This window comes from Coregonus lavaretus (assembly GCF_964263955.1).
Source record: "Coregonus lavaretus genome assembly, chromosome: 31".
NCBI lineage: Eukaryota > Metazoa > Chordata > Actinopteri > Salmoniformes > Salmonidae > Coregonus > Coregonus lavaretus.
The window spans coordinates 20,914,270-20,942,179 of NC_140018.1; positions in this window are offsets into that span (position 1 = coordinate 20,914,270).

Consider the following 27,910-nt stretch of genomic DNA (forward strand, 5'->3'; position numbering starts at 1 on the left):
GGTTAAAAGATTAGCTTTTGACTGACAATGTGACTATGGGAATTTTAGAGATATTTGGTGGGTTTGTGATGATAGAGTATATTCTTACCCTATGGGGGATAGGATGTTGTTACAGGTCAACGTTTAAGCTTCCATATGAGGTTTTTTACCATTAAAAGAGGAGTGGTACCAACACAGAAATTTGAAATTAGAGTTCAAAATAGGATGAAAAGCGACATGTCATAGTCTTCAAGCCTATCATTGAAGGGTGAATGTAAGGGAGAAGGGGGGACTTTATTCATGGTATGGTGTAACATTTGGGAAGATCATATTGATAAATATTAGTTATACTTTGAGTCCAGATAGTTCAGATAACATCACTGGGGTTATAGATGCATTATAAGGGATGTGTTTGGGAGATCTGAGAAGATTTGGTTGCAAGATCAATTAGGCCAGTAGGGGCAGTGATGGGTCAGATTTTAGTTTCAGCTTTGATAACACTGTGATGTTTGTAATTTGTTACTGATCTTTGAGAAAGTTATGATATTGAGATAGGTTGGAGAGTGATTCCTGGAGACAACACTCAGATGCCGTTGTTGATTGTTCCGGATCTGGACGAAGACGGACGAGGGGGTCTAGATGGACTACTGATGGATAAATATCATTTTTTTTTTATGAGTTGATTATTTTTCAATTTTTTTGTTTTTCAATAGTAGGGTGATGTTGGTATGATTTATGAATCAAGGGGGGATAGGTTAATGTGATTCATGCATCATTTATGTATCATTTTTTAAAATTCTTAGGTGAAATTGAGGTTTAATTTGAAAGTGGTTGTTTTGCAAAGGATACTGTTTGGTCGTTTCTTTTCTTTTCATTCCAGAAGCATTTGGGGGAACATGTGACTCAAAGACAATATGAAGGGACAATATGACTGGAGGAGATGAAACAAGGAGGGTGTGGCTGATTCCATCATCAACAAGTCCATTGGAAGAGGACACTACAGGGAGAGGAAGTGTAGTGGACTACATTCCAGTGTCTGCAATGAAATATAGACATATTTGATGTGTAATACATAATTGTGTCATATTCTTAGGTATTGATTTTAGTAGGATGATGTTTGATGTTATTGAATGCAGATGAGGATCTTAGATGCTTTTGTTTATTTCGATGGGGTTTAGGGACAGAAGGTCTAGGAAGGGAGAGATTCATTGTACGATTCGATGGGTTGACCAGCCGTACAATGGATATTTATGGATAGGATTTTGTTTACATGTGTATTTAGTTGCATCATACTTTCAAATGCATTTACATGAGTTATGAGGTTATCTGGAGTACCGACGGTGGTTGCCTGGGGCAGAGGGACCGTGAGAGAATTTTACTGTCTTGATTGATATGGATGGATGGCTGCTGGACAGTTTTTCGCTCTTACACTCCATAGAGATTTCTTCATATGTCATAGTAATGTATTCATACTTCATAAACAGTTGTTCATATTTCATAGTAATGTATTTACACTCCATAGAGATTTCTTCATATGTCATAGTAATGTATTCACACTTCATAAACAGGTATTTCATAGAAAGGTATTTACACTCTAGAGGAGAATGTGTTTGGTTTAATGATAAAGATACTCAATAAGATAAATGGTTAATAGTCATAATCTTATTCTGTTTGTTTTCGAGACGTTTATTTCGTCTCGAAAGGGGGGAATATCGTATCTGAAGATTATGCCTTTGTTAAATGTTTTGGAGGAACAAAGAATGTTGTTTTATGATCTTAGTTCAAATGTAGCGTTGGGAGGGTGATGCCCCAGGGGAGACTGGTGATTGGCCAGAAGAGGGGAGTCACTCCTCTTTTTGCATTGTTTATAAATAGGGGGTAAACGATGAGACGGCAGAACGGCCATAGCAATCTGGGAGCCGTTCTCCGGACATCGCGAGTCTGTATCTATGCTGTAAATTCGTGATTTTAATAAAAGCCTCTAACACGATGCAGCATAGCGAACTTTTTGTTGACGGCAATAATGACCACCATTCATCATATACGACATCCCCACCGAAGGGCCGTGTTTACCCCCTATCTATCCCAGAAAATGAGGCAATGGAGAACTACATTGATGAAACATTCAAAAGGTTTCATTCGTCTTTCTTCTTCCCCGGCTGCGTCCAGCTTTTTCTTCGTTGGAAAAAAAGACGGTGGTCTCCGTCCATATATTGATTACCGTTCCCTGAATGACGTCACGGTCAAGAACCGTTTCCCTCTTCTTCTGATCCCAGCGATCCTTGAACAAGTGGGCCGTGCCAACATCTATACAAAACTCGACCTGCGAAGTGCATATACAGTGGGGAGAACAAGTATTTGATACACTGCCGATTTTGCAGGTTGTCCTACTTACAAAGCATGTAGAGGTGCAGTTAATACAGGTAATGAGTGGAGAACAGGAGGGCTTCTTCAAGAAAAACTAACAGGTCTGTGAGAGCCGTAATTCTTACTGGTTGGTAGGTGATCAAATACTTATGTCATGCAATAAAATGCAAATTAATTACTTAAAAATCATACAATGTGATTTTCTGGATTTTTTTTTAGATTCCGTCTCTCACAGTTGAAGTGTACCTATGATAAAAATTACAGACCTCTACATGCTTTGTAAGTAGGAAAACCTGCAAAATCGGCAGTGTATCAAATACTTGTTCTCCCCACTGTAACCTTGTCTGTATATGTGAAGGCGACGAATGGAAGACGGCCTTTATCACCGCACGAGGGCACAACGAATACCTGATTATGCCCTACTGCCTTACTAACGCCCCTGCCGTCTTCCAATCCTTTATGAACTAGGTTTTCCAGGATATGATCAACCGCTTTCTCATCGTCTACATTGATGACATCCTGATTTACTCCCACTTCCTGAAGGAACACATACAGCATGTACAAAAGGTTATTCAACAGCTCCTTGACCATAACCTTTATGTGAAGACTGAAAAGATCACCTTCCATGTAACCTCTGTAAACTTCCTCGGTTCGTACTGACACCTGGAGGGGTGAGCATGGATGAGAACAAAGTCACCACCGTCAGTAACTGGCCCAAACCCACCACCGTTAAGGAACTCCAACGTTTCATTGGGTTCTCCAACTACTATCGCTGGTTCATTCAGAACTTCAGTTTTACTGCCGCTCCCCTCACTGCCCTTACCAGCCAAAAGACCCGGACCCTTCAATGGACTGATACCGCCCTGACTGCTTTCAACACCTTGTAACACCTCTTCACCTCAGCTCCTGTCCTTTGCCAACCTGATCCGACCCTTCCTTTCACCCTGGAGGTGGATACCTCCGAAGTAGGAGCAGGAGCCATACTCTCTCAACGGGTGGGAACACCTCCAAAATCACATCCCTGTGCCTTCTTCTCCAGGAAGTTATCCTCCACTGAGAGGAAGTACGATATGGGGAACAGAGAACTCTTCTCCATCAAGCTGGCCCTCGAGGAGTGGCGCCACTGGTTGGAGGGTGCACAACATCCCTTTCTCGTCCTAACAGATCGTCGTAATCTGGAATATATCAGAGGGGCCAAGAGGTTAAACTCCAGACAAGCCCGCTGGGCTCTTCTTCACATGCTTCCAATTTCATGTTACTTACATCCCTGGACAGAAAAACGTAAAAGCTGATGCTCTCTCCCACCAGTTTGAACTTCCGACCAGTAACTCAGACCCTACACCCATTCTTCCTTCCTCTTGCATTATGGAAACAGTACTGTGGGAGGTTCACTCTGCCATACAAGGAGCCCTAACCTCAGACCCAGCTCCTCCTGAGACACCAGCTGGGAAGAGTTATGTACCAACAGCTGTTAGACCCCAACTGATGCAATGGTGTCACACATCCTTGGGGTCAGGACATTACACGAACCACCGAACTTCTAGCCCGTAAGTTCTGGTGGTCCTCACTGGCTTCCGACATAAGGGATTACATACTCTCCTGTCCAGTCTGTGCCCAAACCAAAAGCCCTCGTCATCTCCCTTCCAGTAAGCTTCAACCTTTGCCAATCCTTCACAGACCCTGGTCCCACATAGCTGTTGACTTCATCACAGACCTTCCTGAATCCTCTGGTAACACCACCATTCTTTTTTCAAAAATGTGTCATCTGGTTCCTCTTCCTCATTTACCTAACACCATGGAATTGGCTGAGTGTATGTTCCAGCAGGTGTTCCGTATGCATGGGATTCCGGAGGACATCGCCTCTGACCGTGGGCCCCAGTTTGTCTCCCGGGTGTGGTGAGCATTCTGTGACCGACTGGGGGTCGCCCTCGGCCTCTCCTCTGGGTACCATCCCCCGACCAATGGGCAGACAGAATGCCTGAACCAAGAAATAGGGAAGTACCTCCACCAACAATGTTCTGCCTCTCCACACGACTGGAGTCGGTATATGGCCAGGGCCGAATACGCTCAGAACTCACTCATGCATTCATCCCTCCGTCTTACTCCGTTTCAGTGTGCCCTTGGATACCAACCCCCCATGTTTCCCTGGGAGGCGGAGCCTGGTACTGTCCCAGCTGTCGACGACTGGTTTCGGCATAGTGAGCGGGTATGGGAGACCGCTCACCGGCATCTGCAGGAAGCCTCTAATACCCAGAAATGCTTTGCCGACAGACGCTGCCGACCTACGCCAGTCTTTCACCCCGGACAGCATGTGTGGCTCTCTACCAGAGACATCCGGCTCCGCCTCCCCTACAAAAAGTTCTGTCCTCGCTTTATTGGTCCCTTCAAGATAACACATCGCATCAACCCTGTCACGTACAGCCTCCAGTTACCCCGTCAGTATAACGTCTCCTCGTCCTTCCATGTGTCTCTGTTAAAACCGGTCCACATCCACTATCTAGTGGACTAGGAAGGTAATGGGCCTGAAGACCGGTCCTGTGTCCCCGACTAAGACATCCTCGATCCAGAGATGATTCAGGCATTCCACCGTAACCATCCGGATCGTCCCGTTCCCTGACCTCGGGGTCAACCCCCGAACAGACCCACTGGACATCAGCCTCGACGCAGAACGTCGGGTCAGTCCACGACCTTGTCGAACCAGCCTGCCGGACCTTGCCCCCGAGGTAGGAGGCCGCCTCTGCTTTCCCGTCCGCCCGCTCCACCCTCCGGTGCCGTTGGGTCGTCAGGAGTCTATGTCTATAGGCAGCAGCCTCTAATGTGCTAGTGATGGCTATTTAACAGTCTGATGGCCTTGAGATAGAAGCTGTTTTTTAGTCTCTTGGTCCCAGCTTTGATGCACCTGTACTGACCTTGCCTTCTGGATGATAGCGGGGTGAACAGGCAGTGACTCGGGTGGTTGATGTCCTTGATGATCTTTTTGGCCTTCCTGTGACATCGGGTGCTGTAGGTGCCTAGTCCCCTGTAGCTCAATTGATAGAGCATGGCCATTGCAACGCCAGGGTTGTGGGTTTGTTTCCCACGGGGGGCCAGTATGAAAATGTATGCACTCACTAACTGTAAGTCGCTCTGGATAAGAGCGTCTGCTAAATGACTAAAATGTAAATGTAAAATGTGTCCTGGAGAGCGGGTAGTTTGACCCCGGTAATGCGTTGGGCAGACTGCACTACCCTCTGGAGAGCTCTGCGGTTGCAGGTGATGCAGTTGTCGTTCCAGGTGATACAGCCCGATAGGATGCTCTCAATTGTGCATCTGTAAAAGTTTGTGAGGGTTTTAGGTGCCAAGCCTTCTTCACCACACTGTCTGTGTGGGTGGACCATTTCAGTTTGTCAGTGATGTGTACGCCAAGGAATTTGAAGCTTTCCACCTTCTCCACTGCGGTCCCGTCAATGTGGATAGGGGGGTGCACCCTCTGCTGTTTCCTGAAGTCCACGATAATCTCCTTTGTTTTGTTGACATTGAGTGAGGTTATTTTCATGGCACCGCACTCCCAGAGCCCTCACCTCCTCCCTGTAGGCTGTCTTGTCATTGTTGGTAATCAAGCCTATTACTGTTGTGTCGTCTGCATGGCCACGCAGTCATGGGTGAACAGGGAGTACAGGAGTGGGCTGAGCATGCACCCTTGTGGGGCCCCAGTGTTGAGGATCAGCGAAGTGGAGGTGTTGTTTCCTACCTTCACCACTTGGGAGCGGCCTGTAAGGAAGTCCAGGTCCCAGTTGCACAGGGCGGGGTTCAGACCCAGGACCTCGAGCTTAATGATGAGCTTGGAGGGTACTATGGTGTTGAATGCTGAGCTATATACTCAATGAACAGCATTCTTACATAGGTATTCCTCTTGTCCAGATGGGATAGGGCAGTGTGCAGTGTGATGGCGATTGCATTGTCTGTGGATCTATTGGGGCGGTAAGCAAATTTAAGTGGGTCTAGGGTGACAGGTAAGGTAGAGGTGATATGATCGTTGACTAGTCTCGCAAATCACTTGCTACGGGGCAATAGTCATTTAGTTCAGTTCCCTTTGCTTTCTTGGTTACAGGATCAATGGTGGCCATCTTGAAGCATGTGGAGACAGCAGACTGGGACAGGGAAAGATTTAATATGTCCGTAAACACACCAGCCAGCTGGTCTGCGCATGTTCTGAGGGCCCTGCTAGGGATGCCATCTGGGCCGGCAGCCTTGCGAGGGTTAACACGCTTAAATGTCTTACTCACGTCGGCCACGGAGAGCCCACAGTCCTTGGTAGGTGTTATCCTCAAAGCAGGCGAAAAATATGTTTAGCTTGTCCGGAAGCAAGACGTCGGTGTCGGCAACATGGCTGGTTTTCCTTTTTTAGTCCGTGATTGTCTTTAGCCCTGCCACACACGTCTCGTGTCTGAGCCATTGAATTGTGACTCCACTTGTCTTTATACTGATGTTTTGCTTGTTTGATTGCCTTGCGGAGTGAATAGCTACACTGTTTGTATTCTGCCATATTCCCAGTCACCTTGCCATGGTTAAATGCGGTGGTTCGCGCTTTCAGTTTTGCGCGAATGCTGCCATCTATCCACAGTTTCTGGTTAGGGTAGGTTTTAATAGTCAGAGTGGGGGCAACATCTCCTATACACTTCCTGATACACTCAGTCACCGTTTCAGTGTATTCGTCTTAATTATTTCCGCAAGCTACCCAGAACATATCCCAGTCCGCGTGATCAAAACAATCTTGAAGTGTTGATTCTGATTGGTCAGACCAGCGTTTAATTGTCCTTAGCATGGGTACTTCCTGTTTCTGCCTATAGGAAGGGAGAAGCAAAATGGAGTCATGGTCAGATTTGCCGAAAGGAGGGCGGGGTAGGGCCTTGTAAGCATTACGGAAGTTCGAATATCAATGGTTGAGGGTTTTAGCCACGCGAGTACAACAGTCGATATGTTGATAGAACCTCGGCAGCCTAGTCCTCAAATTTGCTTTGTTAAAATCCCCAGCTACAATAAATGCAGCCTCAGGATATGTGGTTTCCAGTTTGCATAAAGTCCACTGAAGTTCTTTGAGGGCCGTCGTGGTATAAACAACCATGGCTATAACCGAGAAATTCTCTTGGGAGATAATACGGTCGGCATTTGATTGTGAGGTATTGTAGGTCGGGTGAAGAAAAGGACTTGTTCATGTATGTTACTACAATTACACCATGAGTCGTTAATCATGAAACACACAGCTCCGCCCTTCTGCTTCCCGGAGAGATATTTATTTCTGTCTGCGCAATGAACTGAGTACCCATCTGGCTGGACCGATTTCAACAGAATATCCCGAGAGAGCCATATTTCCTTGAAACAAAGTATGTTACAGGCCCTGATGTCTCTCTGGAAAGAAACTCTTGCCCTGAGCTCGTCAACTTTGTTATCCAAAGACTGAACATTTGCGAGTAATATACTCGACAGTGGTGGGCGGTGTGCGCGCCTCCTAAGTCGAACCAGTAGGCCACTCCGTGTGCCTCTCCTCCACCGGCGACGTTTTGGGTCGGCCTTTGGAATCAGTTCAATTGCCCTGGGGAGAGCGAACAAAGAATCTGCTTCGGGAAAGTCGTATTCCTGGTCGTAATGCTGGTAGTTCTGGTGAGTTACCTCCACTCTGATATATAATAGTTTTTCCCGGCTGTATGTAATGATACAAAACATTTTCTGAGCTTATAATGCAAAAAATAATACATAAAAAAACTAAATACTGCAAAGTTTCCTTAGAGCTAGTCGCGAGGCTGCCATCTTCGTCGGCGCCAGGTTAATAGCATCTCATCTGTGTTTCCAACTAAATATTGAATGGCTCCATTGTTGAATCCTCTTTTGTTTACTTATATGTGCTTATTTTCACAATTGTTACATTACATTTTTTGCATAAAGTTACATTTCCCAAACAATTCCACAATGGTTCACAGTAGGTCGCATTCACAATACTTTTGATGAAGGGGCACAGAGTTCCTTTGAGCATCCAGAGACTGATTTTACAGCACTGAATAAGAGGACCTGCATTGATGTAGCATTTCACACAGAATCACTATAACTGACCGTGAAAAATACATGAGGTGTGGGAAGAAGCCTTACAAAGCACAACCTTCTGATCTGTACCAATCTCTATTATCAAGGGGCAATGTCAATAAATGGTTAGGTATTAGATGAACAGTAGTTCATTAGGGTTCTCATTCTTTATCACAGTGTGAGAGGGGAAAGAGCAACGCTTCTATTCTCATACAAAAACTACTTTATTTCAGTGAATGTGTCTCGTCACTTCAGGAGAACATAACACTCCATTGTATTTCTCATGTAGCTCCCTGTTCAACAGTGTGACTTTATTGACAAAGGCTCATTGCCTCAAGGAGATGCACAATCAAGTCATTTTGTATTTCATATCAGCACAGAGGGCAGCAATGATTATTTTCTCATGCTTTATACAGTATGGAAGACTCCCGAGACATTTTGGCTGTTGTTGGGCTACTCTGTTTCCTCACTGTTAGTGTCAGAGTGACCTTTCAATGAAGGGTCTTTATCAGATGGACTGATGGGAGGTGGTGGTGCTCTATGTTCCCTGGCTGTGTGGCAGCTCCTGTGTGAGTGTGCTGCATAATGCTACTGTAAATAATGGATAATCCCTAGTCATATCTAAGGCTGGGGTGGGGCTAGAGCTGGGGGGGGTGGGGGGGTGGCTAGGTAGGTGAGGTGGGGAGTATCCAGATGAGCCGGGAACCAAGAGCAGGGCTGGGGCGAACTTCAAAAGCCTCCCATTTGGGCTTCCTGTCACTCACTGATGCCGTTTTACCCAAAAGGTTCAGACTTTTATTTTTCCATCTACGCGGGCCGGCACTCGTGTCTCACTGGACCATGGCTCCGGCAGACCTGCTCTAACTTCGAGCCAAGGCAAGAAGGCCCTGGGAACTTTTCAGCTTGCATTTACATAACAATGGCTAACTGTGATCTTTAAGACCTATAATAATATAATAATAATATGCCATTTAGCAGACGCTTTTATCCAAAGCGACTTACAGTCATGTGTGCATACATTTTTGTGTATGGGTGGTCCCGGGGATCGAACCCACTACCTTGGCGTTACAAGCGCCGTGCTCACAAAGCAACAGTCTTGAATGATCAATGAATCAAATGTATTTTTTAAAACCCTTTTTACATCAGCAGTTGTCACAAAGTACTTCTACAGATACCCAGCCTAAAACCCCCAAAGAGCAAGCAATGCAGACGTAGAATCATGCAAAGGTTGGAGATTCTGCTCGCCACAAGTCTTTAGTGTCATACTCCTGATGGAAACACAACACTAGAGTTTACATTAACATAAAACACTGCCGGCCCACTGGTGTCGGGGTAAGTCTCATTGGAAAAGCACCATGAGAGAGAGAGCCTTTCAAGCCGAGCAAGAAGTACAGGACTACTTCCTGTTCACGTCCCTCTCTCATATTGCCTGTCTGAAATGTGATGTATTAAAAACAGTAAGTGATATCATTCAGTGTGTATATGTTGTCTCAAAAATAGAGTTGTTTCAAAATTCCTCATCACCGACAACTCTCAACTAAGGATCGTCTTTGCATGTGTCGCATAATAAACATTCATCGGCTTAACAAGCATTCACATTCAGGATGTACTCAAAATAGTTAGCATGCCAGTGTGTGTTTGTGAGCAGGACTGGACAGGTGTCTTTAACCCAAGACAGCAAAACATCTTATGAAACATAAACTCTCTGTGCTTTTCAAGCTTCAGTTCAATTTTCTAAATGCACAGACATGCACGCGTTGCAAGGTCATATAGTTAACAGTTTTAATTGTATTATACCCCTAATCCTGCAAGCACTCAGTGCTCTTCTCATGTCGTCTCTGAGGCAGAGTGGCCCTCCAAGTCTATAGGGCAAGTGCAGAGTAAGCATATTGAACTGGACATTTCAATTGCAATTCAACAGAACAACAGAGCAGGATCCATCCTTGTCTGTCTCAGAGAAAGAGCTTTAGAAATGCTTCCCAATGCTAAACGAGTACAGTTTGTCCCAGTGTCTAGCAGGCAGGCAATAGCATTGTTAAAATGCCTCAGTTTGTGGGAGACCGAGATTCCCCTCACAACAAGGAAAGAGGATTACATCTCTCAACAGGTTTGTTGATGAAATTACAGTAAAGTGCCTGTACACTGAGTGTACAAAACATTAAGGACACCTGCTCTTTCCATGACATACTGTAGACTGACCAAGTGAATCCAGGTGAAAGCTATGATCTCTTATTGATGTCACTTGCTAAATCCACTTCAATCAGTTTAGTTGAAGTGGAGGAGACAGGTTAAATAAGGATTTTTAAGCCTTGAGACTATTGAGACATGGATTGTGTGCCATTCAAAGGGTGAATGGGCAAGACAAAAGATTTAAGTGCCTTTGAACGGGTATGGTAGTAGGTGCCAGGTGTTGTGCCCTAGAAACTAATGTGACCCTGTAGAAACTAATGTAACCCTGTAAAGACATAAGAAGCAAAAATGTTGAGTCAAATACCTTTAAAAGTAATCCGTTGGAATATTGTGTTAATTGATTGTGAAAGCACTGTTTTCCTATTGAGATGTATTGCATTGGAAATTGTACACTGTCTCTTTAAAAAAGACTGTCACATTGAGAATGACATCATGCAAGTGGTCGGTCTGTTCTGTTATTGCTATCATGAGAAATCTACACTATTTAATATTTTTTTATAAAACCGAGCCTTATATGAAGTTGCCAAAACGAAAATGGACTGGAGTTGTCTGAGTCATTTCAAGGGTGCAACATAATTTGTATTTCTGCATGGTCTGAAATTAAAATCAAGTCGTGAACAACGAAAAATAGCTACAAGAGAAGACCGCAGCGGGATGAAAGATGGTTATCGCAAGAGAAAGCTAGGCTAACATTGGCGCTAATGTCAAAGTTGCGTCAATTCAAATCTGGCATTAGGAACAAAAGAGGTCAACACGACTTCTAAGATATACTAGTTATTTTAATTAATGCAAAAACCTTCAATGGTAAATATGATGTTTCGTATATACGGGCTCTTTGAAATACCTCGCAGGGCACTTCAGAGAACTAAATCCATTGTTTCAGATTGTTCTTCAAATACTCTTACAGAGAGAGTTTCCCACCTCTCTGCTGGCCAATCAGAGTAGAGACTTGAGCGTGGTTTAGACTTACTCAGCCAATCCATTGGCGCACAGGCTAGTCCCCCGCCTCTTAGCGCATCCCTGTTTCCAGGCATACGTTTATCATAACAACCTGTCATAGTGAGAAGAGCCAGCTCCCCTAGACACCATTCCTACGTCCAAGGAAGGTTCACAGATCACAAAGAACCAGTATAGTCTAGTATTTGGAGACACAAATCCTTATCTCATTTTACCCCCTATAACAGCTCTTCACATCAATCACAGCTTGCCAGGTGACACAACCTACATTAGCCCAATCAAGAATGCATTCTTTCTAAGTTAGTCATCCCATCAATTATAAAAATAATAAATCTCTCACAATCCCCCTTTTCACACCCACTAGGGTGTGATTCAAAAAATAAGAAAACACAGGGTGTCATTCATTATAATACAATACAAACAAAAAGAATCACACTTTTATTAATAGGCCATAATGATACAAAAAAATTAAAACCCTCAGTCCATCTACACCCAACTTGCAAATTGTTACCAGTCACCAAGGAACTTCAAACCATGAAACACAGGATTAATAGAACACAAAACATAAGACTATTAAAACATAAAACACAAACAGAGAAGTATATTTTGGCCCCCTTTAGACACCCTCTAGTGTCACTCCACCAAGCCTGGTAGGTCATATCCTTAATTCCTTAGGTCGGAGTCCAGGATTGGGCCGTATCTCACCATCTGTTGGGAAACCACCTTCTCCCTCTCCTTTCTCACCAAACCTCAGACACAGGAAATAAGACAACATCCACAAAGAACAAGTATACCCATAGAAGCTATAACTTCACCCAGAATAGTTACAACAATAGTTTTCCATTTACCAAATATGTTATCAAACCAACCGTTTATGGAGCTATCAATACCAGAGTTCTCAGCCAGTTCGTTCGCCAACGTGGTAACTCCCTGAAGCTCTTTTGTCACGGACCCGTCCGGTGCTATATTGTTTGAGGATGAAAGTACAGCACATATATCCAAACAGAACACAAACTCCGCCCCGCTCAGCCAAAAGCATATCTAAAGCTATTCTATTCTGCCATGTCATTAAGCTAGTTGCCGCTGTCTGCTCAGCTAATCCCTTTATTGCATCACGAGTGTGGTTTATAAATCTTTGCTGGTTATAGTAAATATAATTCGTCCAATCTACGTTTTTATTAATTGTTGACCACCAAAAAAGACTTGATTCAAACTCAGCTGCGATCTGATTCCTAGCTTTGAATTGTTCTGGAACCCCTCAAGGTACTCCTATCCCATCAATATATATATTCTTTCATCAAAGAATCCCGGGAGGAGGTCCTACTTTCTACGTGACAACTCACCAGTCTCTGACACGTTTGATTGTTTACATATGTAGGTGAGTTCACAATCAGTTATCACCACACAACCATCAGATGTCAGCACGGGCCTGGTTTTGGCTCCTAAAATCCTCTGGCTGCAACAAAGAGGAGAGATTAGTCATGGTCTCTTTTAGTTGTGATATTCTCTGTGTGGGAGCAGGAGCTAAGATGCCCTACTCTGTATCCTATCTTACTAGTCCTAGAAAAACAATTAGAACCCCCTGAGACTTCAAACGTAGGCAACCTAGGTCGGAATGACTTTGTTATCGGGGGATACAGATAGTTCAAGTTACTACAAGACTCTTTCAACACATTCCCAGGTGGCTTGCATGGAGGATAAACCTGTTTTTGCGTACTTCAGACTTTCAGACAGTACCTACCCTTCTATGGGTCGCACTGCCATTTCTGGTAATTCCCTACTTTCACAATACTACACCTGTCCCTAAACTGTGTATGGAGATTGACATATCCCCCCCCCCCCGCTCGGTATGAGCAACTACATAATCCCAGGATGTACATGGTGACATACATATGGTGATGTCCTTCCCTAAAGTCCCTAGTACTTCCCCTTTTCCTACGTCTAGCTGTCTCCTATGCCTTCGTAGACTGTGCTCAGGTATTATTTTATCAACTTGTGTTAGGTTAACTACTACTTCTGGCTGATCAGGAGGGTTTGAGTATGTTAGGAATATGGCCCCCACAATCAGACAGCTACCTACCGTCAGGACACCTGTGAATCCCCACCCTCGCCCTGAGAACATGTCAGACGCCAACCCATTGCTTCACCTTCTACCGAACTCACACAGGGATGATCAGACAGGGTAAGGGAATCTTCGTTAAGGAGCCAACCCCCGAGCCCTAATGGTGATCGGTTCTTTCTCCTAACTCTGTGTTTGTTCATCAGGTGTAACTGGGTTTACCTTTTTGCAGTGTGTGACATGCACCCAGGTGGATCTAATAGGACTTGATAGGGCCCTTCCCAACAGGCCTGCTTCCAGTTTTTCTTCTTTTAGGGACTGGATCCACACCCAGTCTCCTGGTGAGATAGAGTGGGTCACCTTCTCCTTTAGTTCACCTGTGGGGCACAAAACCTCTGACATACGGGTGTGGTTAATAAACTATCTTCACACATACATGTTGAGCTCTCAATTTCTATTGTTTTTTTTTTTTTTTTTTAGTATTTTGTCCTCTCCTTCGTATATATTTATTATTTAATCCTATCACTCCCCCTTTTTGACACATGATTTGCCCATGTGTCAATATTACCACCTTCCTAAACCATCCCTTAGGTAATTTATCATCCAATTGCCATGCCTTTCATTTTTGAGATTGTCTTTTGCTTCTTTATTGCTCCTCCCACTTCCTTTGTCTTTTATGGCAGCTAAATTCGACTTTCATCCAGTTCAGAATCAATTAGTAATCCAATCTTCAAGCTCTTATCTTGTAAAAACACTCATGTTTAGTTCAAACTCTGTTCTACCCAGGCTCTCCCGGGCTTGACCTGAAGACTGATTGTTGGACATGACAAGTCTATATTTAGGTCACCTAAGTCTTCTGTCTAGCAACAAAGAATAAAAACCTCTATGTTCATGATTAACCCAGTTATATCTAATAGCCCACCAAAAAAACCCTCATCATCTTTAAATCACGACCAATGTCATATCCCTCTTTACTCTCTACCATTTGGATAACATCCCTGATGTATGTATGCCTCCTTAGAGTTCCAAATTATTTTACCATGGGCTACCATTGCCTTCCCATAGATAAGATCACTTAATTTACCCGTATGCAGTACATAATGGAGTACCCAAGCTTTACAGCAGTTTATCATTACCAAAAAGCTCATCATTTGTTTTTTGTTTAATGGTTTTGGCGCTTCAAGTATAGCAGTTTTCCTGGATGAGTTTAACATTCGCCCCTCCTGAGTTATAGTGTGTCCTAGGTAAATGACCTCGCTCTGCCAAAGTTTAAGTTTCTTTTTGCTCACTTTGTATCCCTGTTCTGCCAGGAAGGTTAACAATTGGATTGTATCCCTCTTACATCCCTCCTGAGTGGGATTAGCCAATAGAATATCATCTACATAAACTAACATTTTTGGCTTCCTTCCCCAGGTTCAAACTTTCCCAAATTCCTAGTTATAGCCTGGGCAAAGATTGTAAGACTTACCGAGTAGCCTTGAGGCATCCTAGCGTAAGTCCATTTCCTTCCCTGAAAAGTAAAGCCAAACCACCCCTGACTATCCGGATGAACTGGGATACTAAAGAAAGCATTAGCTAAATGTATCACTGTAAAATAGGAGTTCTCTGGTTTCAATTGGTTCAGCAATGTATGTGGATCTGGTACACATGGAGCTCTGGGAATTTTATTTCTATTAACCCCCTGCAAGTCCATGACCATCCTCCAGTCGGCGCTAGGTGCCGCCTTTTTAACAGGAAATACTGGAGAGTTGCATTGTGCCTCATCTCCAGGAATTATCACCCCTCCCTTAAGTAAATGCTCAAATGTAGGTGTTATCCCTTTTATTGCTTCTGGTTTCATAGAGTATTGCTTTTGTTATGGTCTATTATCGGATCGAGGAATCACTTGTACTGGAGCTACCCCCTTAATTAGTCCTACATCTGCTGGTCCTTGTGACCATAATTTGAACGGAATTGCTGCTAACTCAGCCTCCTGTTCCTGAGTTAAGAAAATCTCTTCCTGTCATCCGTTAAAACTTGTCTCCAAGTGGACCCCGGGCAGGGTTTTTGCTCTCCAATTCAACTTTCTTCTATATCTCCCAGTGGAGTGGCCATACTGATCCCCATTTGGTGTATTCTGCCAGTCAGTAATGTTTTTCCCCTGTTTTATCCATTTACCTAGTGATAACCATTCCTCTGAATGTTCTTTCATTAGGGCAACATGGGGGCTCCACCTTTCTCTGTACAGCCTCTGGCTCTGTGAACTCATTTTAACCCAATTTGAAAAACAACAACCACAAATAGCCAGGCCTCACTTTTAATTTGGTAGCTCACTTTTATGACCTAAATACTGCCTAACTGAGATGAGCTAATCTCTTTCTCCTGGTTATAATCTAAAGATGGTAGTACACACAAAACATGATACAGATATCCCCAGTCTTAACCCATCAATAATTGTTTGTATCAATCTAATTCCTCATAACTAATCCATTAAACCACTCAAAATTCCTTGAGTATACAATGATTATTTAATTGATTACCCTAACTCTGCTACATGTGATCTCATCTCAAATGATCCATTATCAATTATTTGTTCAACCCCCTAGGAAAATCTGTCTCCCCTTTTTCACCAATCCAGAACCCACCACAGGCTGGCGCTATTCCCCCAGCACAACAGCCAATGCATACTTTCATCCTAACCAAAATAAATTATCGTTCTAAAATTGTCCAACTATTTTGTATTTTCCCGCTAACCCATTTCAGTTCGCTATTCAATTTCTTTAACTGTTCTCTCTGATTAGGCCCTAATTAATAAAACAAATACTTGCTATCGTTGATCAGCATACACTTAATGACATTAATTACATTCCCAGTGTCCCCCTGATCCTAGCCGTATCTAGCCCTCTGATACGTGTCAGTAGCGTAACACTATCTAAGATTTAAGTGCCCATTATGATCCTAGCCATATCTCAGTGGATATGTGCCACAACGTTACACTTTGATCAATTAATCCCTGTATCTCACAGTTCCACCATTTGTGGTCCAGAGACTTCAGTATGTCCCTTGATCCTAGCCATATCTCTCTGAATATGTGTCAAAGGAACAATACTCAACTACAATTTTTGCGCTCCTCTGATCCTAGCCATATCTCGATGGATATGTGTCAGTAGCCAACGCCCTTGGCCAATAATTCCCTGTGTCCACAGTTCTCACCCCTGGTGATCCTAGCCTGGGGACTTCAGTATTTTCTCAGAACCTAGCCATATCTCTCTGGATATGTGTCAAAGAAACAATACTCAACTAAAATTTTGGCGCTCCTCTGATCCTAGCCATATCTCGATGGATATGTGTCAGTAGCCAACGCCCTTGGCCAATAATTCCCTGTGTCCACAGTTCTCACCCCTGGTGATCCTAGCCTGGGGACTTCAGTATTTTCTCAGAACCTAGCCATATCTCTCTGGATATGTGTCAAAGAAACAATACTCAACTAAAATTTTGGCGCTCCTCTGATCCTAGCCATATCTCGATGGATATGTGTCAGTAGCCAACGCCCTTAGCCAATAATTCCCTGTGTCCACAGTTCTCACCCCTGGTGATCCTAGCCTGGGGACTTCAGTATTTTCTCAGAACCTAGCCATATCTCTCTGGATATGTGTCAAAGAAACAATACTCAACTAAAATTTTGGCGCTCCTCTGATCCTAGCCATATCTCGATGGATATGTGTCAGTAGCCAACGCCCTTGGCCAATAATTCCCTGTGTCCACAGTTCTCACCCCTGGTGATCCTAGCCTGGGGACTTCAGTATTTTTCTCAGAACCTAGCCATATCTCTCTGGATATGTGTCAAAGAAACAATACTCAATGGTACCAAGGTTTAACATCACATTCACCACAGGTTTACATGTCACAATATTGTGCTTATCTACTCATAATAGTTTCATAATTTAGTTCACTTACATCAGACAGTTGTTTCACAAAATTAATTTGAATAAAGCCAATGTGCAGATCTTTAGTTATTTAACAATAGGTATCTGCTTACCTTTTTTAAGTAGTCCGGACTTTTTGTGAAACACACAGTCCAATGAAAGAGGTGACCAAATGGGCCGGACAATACCCAGCGAAGTCCCTTCTACCAGATCACGTCGGAAGTCACCAATTGTCAAAGTTGCGTCAATTCAAATCTGGCATTAGGAACAAAAGAGGTCAACACGACTTCTAAGATATACTAGTTATTTTAATTAATGCAAAAACCTTCAATGGTAAATATGATGTTTCGTATATACGGGCTCTTTGAAATACCTCGCAGGGCACTTCAGAGAACTAAATCCATTGTTTCAGATTGTTCTTCAAATACTCTTACAGAGAGAGTTTCCCACCTCTCTGCTGGCCAATCAGAGTAGAGACTTGAGCGTGGTTTAGACTTACTCAGCCAATCCATTGGCGCACAGGCTAGTCCCCCGCCTCTTAGCGCATCCCTGTTTCCAGGCATACGTTTATCATAACAACCTGTCATAGTGAGAAGAGCCTGCTCCCCTAGACACCATTCCTACGTCCAAGGAAGGTTCACAGATCACAAAGAACCAGTATAGTCTAGTATTTGGAGACACAAATCCTTATCTCATTTTACCCCCTATAACAGCTCTTCACATCAATCACAGCTTGCCAGGTGACACAACCTACATTAGCCCAATCAAGAATGCATTCTTTCTAAGTTAGTCATCCCATCAATTATAAAAATAATAAATCTCTCACACTAACAAGCTAGGTAGCTAGTATCATCCTGTGGTGGATTTGTCGCATGGAGGACAGAGAAACTACCAACCTTGAGTTGATGTACTCTTGTTTTCTAGCTGTGAACAATCCAAGTGAAGCACGAAAATGTCATCTGACTGGGAAAATGTTGTAGTCGAAATTAAGAAGAAATTGCCTACATCGTCATTGAGTGAGCTGAAAGCAACGTGTGAGAATCTGAAACTAAAAGTTAGTGAGGACACTGCATGCAAGTGTACACCCCATGTATAGAAAATAGTTCAGAATCAGTGGTCAGATTGGTGAAGTTGGCCCGAAGGATAAATTGAACTTCATCAGTCTTGAGAGGCAGATTGAAAGAGCACTGAAAAAAGCCTATGATGAAGGTGAAATTGTTGAAGCTGTCATTCAGTCGATCGCTCCAGAGGTTAAACTGAAAAGCTACCTAGAAAGCAGAACTGAGTTGACACTGAGCTAATTGAGACAAATACTGAGAACTGACTACATTAAAAAAGATGCAACAGAGCTGTATCACTCATTGACCCGTTCAGTTCAAGAACCCAAAGAAACCCCAAATCAGTTCTTAGTGCGTGCAATGGACATCAGACAGAAAGTCATCTTTTCATTAGAAAGAGCTAAAGCTGGATTGAAGTACAACCCAGAACTGATCCACAGTTCTTGCAGACAGTGATAACAGGTCTCCAAGATGACGTCATATGTGCAGATCTCAAGCCTTGCTTACAGGATCCAAACGTGAGGGAGGAGACATTACTGGAGAATATGAATCCTGTCTACAGTCTGGAGATGGAAAATTAAAACAAGCGGTCAGCCTTATTGAAGAGCAGAGGAGCTAAAGTAGCTGCAGTTCAGCAAGAGGAGAAAGATGACACAGAACAGGTCTGTGGTTCCAGGAAGGGGAAAGGTCAAACACCTAAACCAAATAGCCTGGTTGAGAAGCTTGACGCTGGAAACAAAGCCATCAAAGTAGCCAGCCTCTCTCAGACCAATAGGACAAAGACAGAGAAGTAAACACACCACCCACATACAAAACAAATACTGATGGTGGTGACGGTAAACGCAAACCAAGACGTTGTCAACAGTGTGAAGAGTCCAACCCTGATGGAAGATGTGGACACTGTTACAAATGTGGCAGTAATGAACACTTCGCTGCAGGCTGTTGTAAACTAACAGAGAATACTGCAATTACAATCAAGATTGAGATTACTCTCACTGAAACATGTTCAGCTGCAATTACAGAGAGACAGTTGCCACTTACCAGGAAGCAAGTGAGAGCTGCCAAGCTGGTAGGACACAGATGTCTAGTCCAGTGTTCTCTTGACAGAATCAACAACTCAGTGTTGTGGGATGCTGGATCACAAGTGTCAATTGTGGGGCTGAACTGGAAGAGGAGACACTTACCTGACGTTGAAATCAGACCTGTTGAAGAACTACTTGATGATGAAGGGTTGAACCTCACAGCTGCTAACGGAACAAGTGTACCTTACGAGGGCTGGATTGAAGTGGAATTTGGTCTGCCAGACAACCCAGACAGGAAGTTGTAAGTCCCAGTGTTGGTAAGCATCAGTTCTTTTGAGAGGCCGATCATAGGGTTCAACATGATTGAATAGTTGGCACAAGAAGATTCAACAGCAGACAGAACTGTTTCCTCAAATCAGTTTGTTCACAGCCTAAGCTCAGCGTTGGATGTAGGGCCTAGAATGGTGAGCTGTTTTTACAGTGCTGAAGAAACTGAAACGCAACACCGACAGTCACATTGCAAGACAAGACATTATTCCAAAATACAAAGTTGCAAAAGTGAACTGTGGCAGTTTGAATAAGAAGTTCATGACAGGAGCACGTGATGCTACAACCCAATGAGAATACTTCATGGCCTATTGGATTGGAGTTAAAGGAACAAGTTGTACAGCTCCCACATGAAGACAAAGCTGTTATCACAGTGACAGTAAAGAGCACTAGATCCAGACATGAAATACAAAGTGGATGAACACCAAGAGAAGAAAGCTGAAAAGGCGAGTTGGGACCCACCAGTCGACCTCAATCACTTATCAGATTGAGAAGGTTTGTCATATGTTAAGAGAGGAATGTGATGTGTTCTCGAAATACGATTGGGACACTGGATGTATTCCAGATCTACAAATGGAGATCCAACTGAAGGATGCATTCCATGATCACTGTATCAAGAGGTGAAGAATCACATACAAGATCTACACGGTCGAGGATAGATTCAGAAATTGTACTCTTCCTATTCTTCTCCCATTGTGTGCGTCAGGAAGAAGGATGGTAGTCTGCGTCTATGTGTGGACTACCGAGGGTTGAATGAGAAGACACACCTGACCGTCATCCCATTCCGAGAATACAAGAGATAATGGAAAATCTTGGTGGAAACTCCTGGTTCACCCTGCTTGACCAAGGAAAAGCGTATCATCAGGGCTTCAACAGTGAAGAGAGCAGGGCTAAGACAGCATTCATTTCACCCTGGGAACTATATGAATGGGTGTTATGACGAGTTCCTCTGGTATCGAGTACTTCAGGATGTAAGAGAATAGTTAAACACTTAGATGGAGAGTTGGTTCAGAGTATTTAATTATTACAGTACCAGATTCACATGACAAGCGGTACGGGCGTAGCCTATTGTCATCTGAATGATAGGCATACAAAATATCTCAGTTTAAATACGGCTTTGCAAACTAATTCCATTCAACAGTTGCCAACCATTATTGAGTGTCACTCCCAACAACAACAGTATCACCCTATATGGTATCGTGTTGCACCCTAGTCAGTATATTCCATCACGTACTCCTTCTAAGATTAGCACCAGTTGCCCCCAAGCTATCTTGGCAGGCAGACCTTCTGGCACCCACCAGTGACAGAAATAAATACATGGAATGTCCTCATCCTCCCAATCCCATGCAGCTCATAAGATCAAAGACATTAACAAATAATGTATAAAAAGACGTCATATCAATGGGTGAGAATCCCGTTTGTCTTTACGAATGCTCCAGCGGCTTTCCAGCGCTACATGGAAGGTTGTCTGAGAGACCTGAGAGATGAGATGTGTGTCCCTTACCTTGATGATATCCTGGTCTTCAGCAAATACTTTGATCTACACACTGAGAACGTTCACAAAGTGCTGCAAAGACAAAAGGAATGTGGTTTCAAGCTAAGAGCCAAGAAATGTGATTATTTCAATAGAGAAGTGTGGGACTTGTGATCTCAGAGAATGGATACTGCATGAACCCCAAAGAGGTGGAGGCCGTCCAAGCTCTGACACTGAAAAACCAAAGCAGTCAAGGAGGTGAGAACACTGGTTGGCTTCCTGGGATACTACAGAGCTTACATCGCTGATTCCCCCAGGATCGCCAAGCCGCTCTACGAGTTGTTATCACACCCAAAGAAGAAAAATCGTGGATGTCGTTCTTTCCAGCTGCCACCATCCCAAGCAGTGGAATGGACAGAGAAACATCAAGAGGTGCTAGAGAGGTTCGTCACGACACTGACTAATCCACCTGTGATGGGAGATCCAGATTTCAAGAAGCCGTTTTTGTTACACACAGATGCGTCTGAAGAAGGTCTTGGGGCCGTACTGTATCAGAGTCATCGGATACGGGTTGCGGACGTTAACCCCTATTGAGAAGAACTACAGCTTGCATTCTGGGAAACTGGAATTCCTGGCATTAAAGTGGGCCATTACTGAGCGATTCCGGGACTATCTGTTCCCCTCATTTCACTGTATATAGTGACAACAACCCTTTGACTTACGTGATGAAGTCAGTGAAGCTCAATGCTGTTGGACATCGCTGGGTGGCAGAGTTGGCGGATTACCGGTTCACACTGAAATACCGACCTGGAACCGCTAACAGAGGTGCAGATTTCCTAACAAGATATCCATCAAAGAGATGGAACACTATGTTATAAGTCTACCGCTGTCTGAAGCATAAGAAACCAAACAGAACGACAAGAACACCGCTGCAAAACATCAAAACCTCTGCCCCATTTGAGATGATCTCAATTGACTACCTTCATCTGGAGAGAAGCAAGGGTGTGGTTGAATACATTCTGGGGATTGTGGACCATTTCACAAAGTTTGCCCAGGCTTACGCTACACCGAACAAGTCCGGCAACACTGCAGCACGCAAGATCTTCGATGACTTCATTCTGTGCTGCGACTACCCATCCAAAGTTAGGGGAGGGAGTTCGAGAATGAACTGTTCAGAAAGTTGCAAAGCTACAGTGGAATACATCACTCAAGAACGACCCCATACCATCCACAATCAAACCCAAGAGAACGCTTTAATAGAACCTTGTTAAGTATGTTGAGGACACTGGAAGAAACATAGAAACCGAACTGGAAGGATTACCTCAACAATTGTTCATGCCATCAAACAATTTCTCTCCCTTTTTCCTTCTCTTTGGACGAGAACCGATACTGCCAATCGACCTGATGTTCCTGAGAGAAGAAGGAGGAAGAACACAGTCTTGTGCAGGATACACAGAAAAATGGAAGACATCGATGCAGGAAGCTTACGACATTGTGACGAAGAACATGAAAAAAGCAGCAAAAAGAGGACAAAACTACTACAATCAAAGAGCATGGAGTTCAGTACTGGAACTCGGAGACCATGTCCTGATAAGAAACCATTCGCAGAGAGGAGGACCTGGCAAAATCTGTGCTTACTGGGAAAACCAAATCCTTGTGGTTAAAGAAAGAAGAGGAGTGAACAGTTCAGTCTATGTGGTACAACCGTTGGAAGGAATCAGACGAAAAAGAGACCTACACAGAAATATTTGTTACCTTGTCCTTACCTCATCGATAGACTAAACACACAGCAAAACTCAAACCTGAAAGAGAAAAACAGAGAACCAAGAAAATAATCTGTGAGACGTAAACAGTCAAATTCACATACTTACTGTGAAGAATCTGAAGGTTCAAGTGAGTACAACCTATGGATACCAAGACAAGAAAACATTCTCAACCCTCAGGCAAGTATCTTCAAATCAAATTTTATTTGTCACATACACGTATTTAGCAGGTGTTATTGCAGGTGTAGCGAAATGCTTGTGCTTCTAGCTCCGACAGTGCAGTAATATCTAACAAGTAATATCTAATATATATTTCACAACATATACCCATTACACACAAATGTAAGTAAGGAATGGAATTTAAGAAAATATACATATGGACAAGCAATGACAGAGCAGCATGGACTAAGATACAGTAGAATATGTAGTAGAAATGAGATGAGTAGTGCAAGATATGTAAACATGATTAAAGTGACCAGTGTTCCATTTCTTAAAGTGGCCAGTGATTTCAATAGGCAGCAGCAGCCTCTAATGTGCTAGTGATGGCTATTTAATAGTCTGATGGCCTTGAGATAGAAGCTGTTTTTCATTCTCTCGGTCCCAGCTTTGATGCACCTGTACTGACCTCGCCTTCTGGATGATAGCGGGGTGAACCGGCAATGGCTCGGGTGGTTGATGTCCTTGATGATCTTTTTGGCCTTCCTGTGACATCGGCAGACCGCACCACCCTCTGGAGAGCCCTGCGGTTGCGGGCGGTGCAGTTGCCGTACCAAGTGGTGATACAGCCCAACAGGATGCTATCAATTGTGCATCTGTAAAAGTTTGTGAGGGTTTTAGGTGCTAAGCCAAATTTCTTCAGCCTCCTGAGGTTGAAGAGGCTCTGTAGCGCCTTCTTCACCACTGTCTGCGTGTGTGGACCAGTAAGAGAGCATCTTGAAGAAGCGGAAGCTGAAGAGGAAGCTGAGGCACTAGAGTACGCTCAGCATGAAGGTCATACTGAGGAGTCAGGAACTGAAGAGGAACCCGAAAAGGAACCCGAAACGGAACCAGAACAAGAGCATGAGTAGGACGAAGGTCAAGCTGACAATACAGAATCGGAGGATGCTGAAAATAATACAGAGATTAGTAGAAATTCTACCAGAGTTCGACAACCAAGAATCATCTACACCTACGACACGTTGGGACAACCTTCAATCAAACCAGTGAACCAGAGAGAGTGTTGTGTAACTGTGGAACAAGCATTGTCTGGAAGAATTCAGAAAAAAAGAACATGATCATAAGAGTAATACAAGACAACTTAAGAAGAACAAGTTAGACGTGAAGTTCAAGAAGTTGTAAGGACAGACGCAGGGAGACAGGAAGCAAGTACAGGGTGAGGATTTAATAATAAATAGACATGAAACAAAGCAAGAACAGCATCTGGACGAGAGAAACAAAACAATATCAATGCAGACACAGGGATCAAACTGAGGAACAGACAGATATAGTGGAGGTAACCAAGCAGTGATGAAGTTCAGGTGAGTCCAATGAACGATGGTGACAGGTGTGCGTAATGATGGGCAGCCTGGTGCCCTCGAGTGCCAGGAAGGGGGAGCGGGAGCATGCGTGACAGAAGTAGATAAAGTTATTACTTTAAGTAAATAGTCATGTTAAAAGTAATACAGTGGCTAAACTTGGTAAATTCTGAGTCAAACTAAAGAGATACACTTTAAGTACACATCAGTAGAGAATAATTGTGCTATTGACCGAGTGTGACAGAATCTTTTGTCGACATAGAAGTCTTCTGTAATAGATGTTACTACAATTTATGACATTTAAGATGTTATAGTACGTTAGTGAGGGAGAATGTTAGATTTTCATGTGACTTAATGGACTTGGGGGGCCTGTCATGACAAATAATGTTCCCCAGCCAAAAAGGGTCCCACTCTGCGTCACAATGGGATTCGATAAACTATTAGCTTCCGTTGCTATATCAACGGTGTGATGACCTAATGCGTCAAATTTTGGTGATCATTACAGCCTAAATGGCGTTCTTTTCATCCCCGCTATGTTAAACAAAGCTGATTTCCGCGATAATGTTTGCTGTTTGAATGAGTTTTGTTTAGCTAATAAGATGAAAACATTACTTCAAACCACTTTTGGGTACCTTGTTAACATTTCGACAACATGAAATCAATGTCTTAAACGTTGCTACATTTCGGAAATAGCAAAGAAATCGTGTAATCTGCTTGACACATGGTTACTTATCTTACAGATCACAAAGTCCGCAAATTTCCACTCCATTCATTTGCAAATCAGTTTGATTCATACACTGGCTTGTCTGGCTGCAATGTTTATATTTTGAGCTTCCCTTCCCTTGTTTATTCTAATATTATTTCAGTAGTCCTCGATTATGATTCATTATTTTTCTCTTGCATTAGTAAACCCCTCTGGTTGAATATTTATGAACATATTATAGGTTCTAGGATACAACAATGAATAATGTTGAACTAACAAATACCATCAAGGGATACGTTACAATTTACAGCAATGAATACCTTGTGAAACAGCTGTGAAAACAAAGCTGGCAATTTTTATGATTTAAATATATAAACTTGTATATTTTTGTGGTACAGGCATGTCATTCATTTATTTTCACCGATTTTTTTTGTACACTCACATGGCAATCAGACTGAAATACTTAATTCTGATGTGTGGAATAGAGAGGTGGGTGCTGTGTGGTTGGGAGGTTCTGCCTGTCGCTTGTTCTCAACAGGCAGCCAGTCTCGGAAGGGGGACTTGAAGAGGGAGACTGCGAAGTCCATGCACTGCAGCTCTCTTTGTTCTGAGTGTTTGCAGTGCTAGTGTTTTTAGTTAATCTGTGTATCTCACATATTATGTGCCCAGTATGATACGGCTAGCAAACTTTATTAGCAGATAATGACAACATGACAATAACAGTATCTGTAGATGATGTAATGAGATGGAGGAGGGGATGGTATGTGTGGGCAGATTGTTGGGCAATCAGACGTCACGACAGGCAGCCAGTCTCAGTCAGGGGTGGTGGGATGGAAAAGCAAACATAAAGGACACTTAATTTTCAATAACATGGGCCTGGTTTAGTTGGAAGCCATCTCATCATAATAATAAATAATATGCCATTTAGCAAACGCTTTTATCCAAAGCGACTTACAGTCATGTGTGCATACATTTTTACGTATGGGTGGTCCCGGGGATCGAACCCACTACCCTGGTGTTACAAGCGCCATGCTCTACCAATTGAGCTACAGAGGACCACATCATGTCAAGGTACAGGCCGAGATACGTTAATTTTTTAAAAATTTACCCAGTTTAATTAAGGCCTTTATCCCCATACTCTGTCTTTTTAGTGTTTGACCTGATGGGGCTTGGATCGGTGTAGAAATATGGTGATGACTCCACCCTGCTGTGTAATGGGCTCTGGGACACTTCTGCCATATTAAGTACACAAATCTAGAACCTCCAGATATGCAAACAATAACTAGAAACCAATGACCAATACCATACCAACCCTGGCCTAAAGTTTGATTTGGAATTGGGCACAAAAGATTCATGGCTAGGGAGAAGGGGTTAAGGAACAGTAAGGAACTGGGCAACTGAACAGTCAATTGAAAATGTAACTTGCAATGAATACATTTAATATGCAAATATATACATTTACAGCCAATTCGAGCAAGTTTAAAATATTTACTCTCCTTCTGCTTATCCTGCACCTTGTCGATGTTCAGTCTCACCTTGATTGATAACATAAATAAATGCAAATATATTTAATATTATTACAAATACATCTCTTACATATCTCTTGGAGGGCCAGAAAATAAATGAACAGCAGACAATCACTTTTACCTGGTCAAAAACCTCCACATCCTTCTTAACCTGTGCCTGAACGTGGTCCTCGAAGGCATTCTGATCTGGTTCGACAACTTCCACCACATCAGGTGGAGTTTCAGTGATCTGAAAGTATGTTATTCAAAAATAGCAATGGACAAACAATAACACATTAAGTCAATCACAAATTTGAATGACTGCGGTATATGCAATAATTTGTTATAATTGTATACACAATTGCACTGTTTACCTCAGTCAACAGCTGTGGTTCCCATCCGTACAGCAGGCGATAAGGCGAGTACTTGGTGGAGGCCTGGACACTGCTGTTGTGTGCAAAGAGAATTACCTTCAGGTTGTCCTCCCACCGTTCCTGGTACCCATCAAGGGACTTGCCCATGGCAGTCTTGAGGGTCTGGTTGGTCCGTTCATCCAAACCTGGAGGAGGGGGTAGGAAAGGGATATCTATTGACAATTTAAGATATTGAAATATGTCTGATTATGTACCATGAAAAAACAATCAAAACAAATGGTAAAAAAACGAAAACAAACCATGCTTCACCCCCCAGTCCTCAAACAAGGCTTTGTTGGTCTAAAGAAAATCGCACATCAGTAAATAAACTTTGCTATTTATATAGTTGGTGACAGAATATAGCCTATAATATTATTACCTTGTTCCAGAGTTCACGACCTCTGTCACTCAAGATGACCTCAGGAGCACCGTGGGTGTTGAAGATGTCCATCATCGCCTTGGAGGTGGCCTCGCCAGTCTTGTCCTTGATGGGTAACATACAACATGAAAATCGATTTTTGGTTCCAAGCACCCTTTTTAATGGGTTACAGAAAGGAATTTAGAGTTAAGCACATTCTCTTCCTTTACTGACTTTAATGGGTATTGCCTCCACCCGC